The sequence below is a fragment of the Papio anubis genome, unplaced genomic scaffold (genome assembly GCF_008728515.1).
Source record: "Papio anubis isolate 15944 unplaced genomic scaffold, Panubis1.0 scaffold131, whole genome shotgun sequence".
Lineage (NCBI taxonomy): Eukaryota > Metazoa > Chordata > Mammalia > Primates > Cercopithecidae > Papio > Papio anubis.
In genome coordinates, this window is record NW_022161259.1 from 128,261 (window position 1) to 135,748 (window position 7,488).

Sequence of the window (7,488 nt, forward strand, 5' to 3'; positions counted from 1 at the left end):
CTGATGGGGTTTTGGTGTAGGTGTCCTTCCTGTTTGATAGTTTTCCTTCTAACAGTCAGGACCCTCAGCTGTAGGTCTGTTGGAGATTGCTTGAGGTCCACTCCAGACCCTGTTTGCCTGGGTATCAGCAGCAGAGGCTGCAGGAGATAGAATATTTCTGAACAGCGAGTGTACCTGTCTGATTCTTGCTTTGGAAGCTTCCTCTCAGGGGTGTACTCCACCCTGTGAGGTGTGGGGTGTCAGACTGCCCCTAGTGGGGGATGTCTCCCAGTTAGGCTACTCAGGGGTCAGGCACCCACTTGAGCAGGGAGTCTGTCCCTTCTCAGATCTCAACCTCCGTGTTGGGAGATCCACTGCTCTCTTCAAAGCTGTCAGACAGAGTCGTTTGCATCTGCAGAGGTTTCTGCTACGTTTATTATTTACTGTGCCCTGTCCCCAGAGGTGGAGTCTACAGAGACAGGCAGGTTTCCTTGAGCTGCTGTGAGCTCCACCCAGTTCGAGCTTCCCAGCAGCTTTGTTTACCTACTTAAGCCTCAGCAATGGCGGGCGCCCCTCCCCCAGCCTGGCTGCTGCCTTGCCAGTAGATCACAGACTGCTGTGCTAGCAATGAGGGAGGCTCAGTGGGTGTGGGACCCTCCCGGCCAGGTGTGGGATATGATCTCCTGGTGTGCCTGTTTGCTTAAAGTGCAGTATTGGGGTGGGAGTTACCCGATTTTCCAGGTGTTGTGTGTCTCAGTTCCCCTGGCTAGGGAAAGGGATTCCCTTCCCCCTTGCGCTTCCCAGGTGAGGCAATGCCTCGCCCTGCTTCAGCTCTCGCTGGTTGGGCTGCAGCAGCTGACCAGCACGGATCATCCGGCACTCCCCAGTGAGATGAACCCAGTACCTCAGTTGAAAATGCAGAAATCACCGGTCTTCTGTGTCGCTCGCGCTGGGAGTTGGAGGCTGGAGCTGTTCCTCTTCGGCATCTTGCTCCGCCCCAGCTGATTCTTGAGCAATGAGTGTCTTTAGGCAAAAAGACACATGAAGGGAGAAAGACACACCAGGATGAGGAAACAAGTATACAAAAGGTATGGAAAAGTAACAGTGTCTGCTGTCTCTAATCAATAAAGAGGCCTTTGGCAAGACCGAGGTTCAGGCTGTGAAGGAGGGAACTGGCAATGGGACAGGAAAGCTATGTTGCTTTGACTCTCCCTATATATCATGATAACAGGTTTATGCTCTATCTTGGTGACTACTATGGACTGAATTGTATCCTCCTGAAAGTCATAGGTTAAAGCCCTAACCTCCAATGTGACTGTATTTGGAGCTAGGGCTTTTAGGAGGTGATTAAGGTTAAATGTGGTCATATGGTGGGGTCCTAATCCAATAGGATTGGTGTCCTTATGAGAAAAGGAGGACAGAGCAATGTCTCCCATTTGAGGACAGGCCATGTGAGGACACAGCAAAAGGTGGCCATCCACAAGCCAGGAAGAGAACCCTCACTAAAACTTGGCCATGCTGGCATCCTGATCTTAGACTTCCAGCCTCCAGAACTGTGAGAAAATGGATTTCTGTTATTTAAGCCATCAGCCTGTGATATTTTGCTATGGCAGTATGAGTGGATCAGGGCAGAAACCATCCACATGTTTAAGCAAGGGAATGATATTACAGAAATGCGTTTGAAATGCACTTATGTGGTAGAACAGTAGCTTAGGCAGTGGAGAGGGTCTTTGTTAGTCTGCAGACTAGGCAGTGAGTTGAGGATGCCGTAAGTTCAGATAGAGATCATGAAAATCTGGTCTAGGGCTGAGCAATTTGGAATATTTGGGTAGGAGGCACATTGATTGCTAGCATGGTAATAGAAAAGTTTTTTGGGTGTGTATGTAAAGTTTTGCATATATATATGAACTTATATAACGTTACATGTTACATATATAACTTATATCTAATATGCTAATATACACAATTTTATTATATAAAGATGGGAAGGAAAAAGGAATACTGTATGTAATAAACAAAAAGAAAAGTAAAACTTGTCATCTAAGAAGAAAGCCTAAAGGAACTTTGAGTGAGATCTTTCACTCTCTTGGCTGCTATAAAAGTTTACTAATTTATAACATAGGTGGGAGGTATGGGGGATGGCTCAGGGGAGGGGCATGAAAAAGAAGAATGGAGGAAAAGAATAAATGCAGTATAATTTCTAAGACTTTGAATATCACAAATGAGTCATGTAACTGGAATATCACTTTGTCTTCCAATAATTTCTACATAATTAGCCTATTCATATACACAAAAAGAGCACATGGCATATTCCAAAATGACACAAGACCTGTTTCAAACCCTAAAGAGGGAAGCTGAAGCTTGTCTTTGGTGCCATCCCCAGAGCTTTTTGGAAGGTCCTGGCCTACGCACCCAGCCAGCAATGACACAAGGCATGGAGCGCTGCCATCTCCTTTCACAATATTTCTTATATCTTTTCTTCCCTGTAAATTACACACTCTTCAAGTCTTTGCTGAGATAGATAATGCAGCTCCCATGTGAATTGAATACCCAGTGCCCTGCATGCATGAGTGTGTCAAGGCTAAACAGGTCTATTGTTCTTAAACAGTGCTGTTAGAGAATTGTATCCTTGTGCAGAATGATGCTGAAGAGATAAAAATATCTTTCATTTCTTTAGTGCCATGCCTCTTAAAGTGTGTTCCACATTTTGCAAACTATATATAGACTCAATTCATTACCCATCCTCATAAAATACAGCCAGAGCAGTGGCAGGCACATGCCAGATGTTTGACAATGGTTTAATAACAGAGGGAAGAATAAGTTAAATTGGATTCAGAAAACAGGAAATAGGATGTGGGGCACTAGGTAAAACTTTACTACTCATTCAACAGTATGTAGTGAGAGCCTACTGCTTACCTGGGTAAGAGCTGTGGACACAGCTGTGAACTAGAGAGGTGCTGTCCCTACCTTCATCGGGCTGCCAGGGTACCAGAGAAAATACAGGATTAGACACTTTTTACAGTAAAGTGTGATTCACATTAAGACACAAGAAATACAAGGCAACTTTGTCCTCGCTCCCTTTAAAGGAAGTCTTTTCCAGTTAGCCACTCTGGCATCACCACTCTTACTTTAACACAATGTTTGCATTTTGCATCCAACATGGTTGTAGAACGTATGTTGAAGGAAGTCTGTTCTGGAACCCAGAACCAAGTCTGGATGTGGAGTCTGGTTCTAGGGAAAACAAGGAGACAAGGGAAAGACATGAGTTCAGTAAGTTGGGGAAAGACTGAGGGCTCTCAGACTGAGTAGAATGAACACGAAGCAGTTTGAGGAAAAGTCAGAACCCATCACAGCAGAGAGGTCCACGCAGATCTCAGGATTGTCACTTGCTCACTTGTCTCCTTGGGGATGGTGACCCACCACTTGAAATCATCTGCCCTAACCCTGATGGCATTAAAGAGCACTTCCATATGTCTGCATGAGGAAAGGTGTGACCTCTGGAACAGAAGACAATGGGATTTTAGGATTCTGAGGAATCCTGGAGATCCACTGGCTCAAACCAGTCATTTAATACATGAAGAAAGGTGTGCCCAGGTTCATTAAAGGGCTACAATGATTAGCAGTGGCCAGGCCAGCACCACATCAAAAGGCTCACCAGACTCCCTCCATGAGGCCTCATCCTTGATGAATCAGGGGAGCAGACACCCTGCCCTTTGGGGGATGCTTCTGAAAGTTGAATATCTGGTTCTCTGATACTTTCCCTCTACAATGGAAAGACCAACTGCAGGGAACAGGGGTTAAGGTCTCGTAATCCACCTTCACAGAAGTAAGGAAGAAATCTGTTTCAGATAAACGAAAAAGAAATAGGCCAGAAGACTGTGACTGCCCAGGTCATAAAGGCTGCCACCCAGCGAGGACCTCTGACGACTCTCTGGAAGTGTACGGAGCTTGGAGTCCCTATTAACTTACCTACAACTGGAGAGTCAGGTTACCCTGAACTCCCAGTAGGAGGCTGTTCAAAATGTGTTAAATCCCTGGACAAAAGAGGTTTAACCAGTACTGGCAGGATATATGAAAAACAAAAAGGGAATGTGGTTTCTAATGTATCTCTGCAACAAATACTGTGAAGAGGCATTGAACAGGAAATTCTCTGTACATGATGACTGCCCGTCTCTTAAAGAGCCGCTCCCTCTCCTTGGTGATAATGGTGTCTCATGAACACAGAGTAACTGTGACAGGGAGCCTGGCCAGCATGGCTGTGGGGGAGATGGAGAAGGATAGGACAGTGGGGACACTGGGCCCAGATGGGGGCCCTGGACTGTTGCCTCAGCCTGCAGCTTTCCTGCAGGGCCCCAAGCAAGCTAACCTAGAAGGATGCATCTCTAATGGAAAGGAAGGGCCCAGGCAGATGCCATCCAGGGCAATTTCTCTTATTAAAATGCCATTGAGATGTTTTATAATCTTTTCTCACATACACACCTGTATATACCTCTTTCCAATTAGAGGATAAACTTTCCAGGAACAGGAATCCTCATAGTCATTCCCCATGTCTTTAAGTATCCAAAACAGGCCTTTGGACAAACTGAGGGAATAACACATGTTAGACAATGGGCTGACAGCTAGGAGGAAAGTCAGGAGAAAGTGGCGGTGAGCTGAGGTCTGCAGTGTGCCTGAATGCCAGCCTGCTCAGAGCACTCGACAGCCGTACCCCTCACTCTTGCACCGGGACCCAGAACCTTGCACATCACTCTCTTCGTCCCAGATCTCAAAAAACCCTGGGAGCAACTTACTGCCTCCAGGCAGCAAGGCTTGGAAGAGCAGGAGAGCAGGGCTTGGAAGCTGTCCGGGGGGGGGGGGGGGGGGGAGCCTTGCCCTCCTTTCACTTTTCACTTCTTGGCCAGCCAGCAGCAGAACCTGGGGCGGGCCGGCCTCCTCTGTAGGCTCCCGCCTCCATCTGGGCCACCCTGCTCCCGCTCGCCCGGCTGGCGGAGGTGGGGGGCGGGGCCAGGGGCTCACAGGACACAGCACTTGGCACTGGAGGCTTGGGGAGGGGGCTGGGGACTGATGGATTCGGCCTCCGGGCTCCACGCCTGGTGAAGAAACGCTGGAGAGGATGCCACCTGCTGGCATCCCACCGGCTTGCACGGTGGGCTCAAGAGACCTGGAGCCAGCCTGGATGTGCAGAAAACCGGAATTCGGGCGGTTTTCCAAGTTGCTGGCTTTCGGCTGTCTCTTTAGGGCTGCCGCCTCCACCGACTGTCCCCGGAGACCCCGTCCCCCGCGCGCCGCCCCACAGACGCGAAGGCTTCCAGCAGGGGCGGCGGTCTCTCTCCTTTCCCCTCTTGCAGCGCACTCCGAGGTCTAGGGACTCTCCGCGCTTCTCCATCAGGTGGAGCCGTCGGCTCCTCGCCGCCTCCCTCCTCCTCCCTCCTCGGGAGCGAACCGCGCGCAGGCAGCCTTGCAGCGCCAGGAGGCTAACCGAGCCCCCGGAGGAGGTGAGGCCGCGGGCAGCCGGGCGGAGATGGCGGGGCCGCCGTCGGGGCTGGCGCCAGAGCCCGACCGGCTGTGGGTCCTGCAGGTACTGCTCGCGTTCTCTGCCCCACGTGGTGGCTGCCTAAGATTGCCGTGGGTTTTCCGGCACTCAGGCTTGAGATGCCTCCTGGTCCTTTTAGAGGCGGGCAGCTCATCACTTAATCCAAGCTTTTTTTTTTTTTCTTTCTGCCGGAGACCGGAGGTTACAGGGAGGGAGCAGAGGGGAGTGGAGAGGGGAACAGGCCCAGCTGGCTGGGCGGTAGGGGTGAGGGGGGTACCTGGAGCCACTAAGGGGGCCATGAGGCCAGTGTTGGGGACCAACGGGAGAGCGAAACAAGATCCTTCCAACCTGGATCTCCCAGGCCCCCCTCTTCTTTCCAAGAGTGAGTGCGAGTGTGGAGTGCGCACGCCTGTACGTGTGCCTGATTATTGCGTATTGCACACTTCACTAGCCTTGTGACCCTGGTTTTGTAACAGTTCCCTCTGGGGCCGAATTAAGCAAATCTGGTCCCTGGGCCATTGAGGAATTAGCACTCAAAATTAAACAACAGCTTAAAGGATAAATCTTTAGTTAAAACATCAAATGTTGCTAAATTTGATGAAGAATCTGCATTCTAATATGTATCTTATTCACTGCAAGAATGGCACGCAGACACCTGAAATTTCTCCCCAACAACCCCACAGGCTTAATGGAAACCTAGTACTAAGGTGACGGCGCTATACATAGTTATTTTCAGTCTTAATGTGTTATTTGGCATATGTTATTGAAAATTATTCCTCATCTCCTGTGTGTGTTTCTGATTTGCCTCTTCCATTTATTGCATGATCTCTTATACCAGGCTAATGGACTCAGGCTGAGCTGACACTGCTTCAGTAACTTGTTTGTTAATTTAGCTAATGGGTTGCCTCTTCTGTGTCCTCTTAGCTTCTGTTGCTCAGCATTTCTTTTTCTCCCCCCCCAAAGTTTGCTTACAAATTTCCCTTTGATATGTTTAACAACCTCTAAGCGATGCAGTTAAACTATTAAGTTAAGAATAGAAAAGTCAACAAAGCAGACACCTACCAATTTGTAGATCTTTGGTGTCAACTACCAGGTATCAGCTCCTACTAGCACACTTCTATATGCCTCTGCTTCTTTCTTCTTGTTCACAAATACCAAGGGATAATTTCTTAAAGTTAACATTCACATGGAAACTTGGAGTTGGAATGTGCCTGGTAGTCAGCAGAGTCCTCAAAAGGTGTGCTACTGAAGGAGGAAAGGCTAAGAGTTTCCAGAAGGCCTCCCCAAGGTCCAGGGACTGAAGAAAGCAATGATTGATTTTAGAATTGAACGCTAAATGGCACATGTCAGGGGAGCCTCTTTCATTTCCTCTCCTCTCTCTTCGCCTCTCTTTCTCACACCGCATAACATTGAATATTTTTCTGTGTTGCTTTGTTACGTCCTTAGAGTTTGTATCTTCTGTGTATACTCTGCTTGCACACTAGATTATGAGCTTCTGAAGGCATGGTCTGTGCCTATTATTTTACTTCCCTCCATGGCCTGTTTATACCAAGCATGCCTAAATGTCTATTAAGTAAATAGACCCAGATAAATTCATGTTGGTATCCTGGAGGAAATCGAGTTTGATTTGAGAGTGGAGTGTGAATTTCATGACAGGTAAAAGACTTGAAGATCCTTAGGAAGCGGTTGCCTATGACCTTGGCCTCTCCTTCGCAATTGGACTCACAGCACCTCTTGGAGAAAACACAGGCTCAGAGTGATGGAGCGCTCATTAGAGAGGCTCTGAATGCAAAGACAGGCTGCTCTCCTGTCCTCGTTAGGAAATGCACAAACCAGGATAATAATAATAAATGGGTGTGTGTCACAAACCTACTTGCCTTTCCTTTAGTTCCTGCATTTTGTCTTCCAGGAGTAGTGCAAAGCAAACTAAGATCCAAACGTTCAGGTTTTATTACCTACCTCCCCCCTCCACCTAC

General features: G+C 48.3%; 1 pseudogene; it reads right to left on the reverse strand.

The window, feature by feature from the left end:
• Positions 1–880: 880 nt before the first annotated feature.
• On the reverse strand, positions 881–5,405 carry LOC116272587 (annotated as a pseudogene).
• Between the last annotated feature and the right edge of the window lie 2,083 nt (positions 5,406–7,488).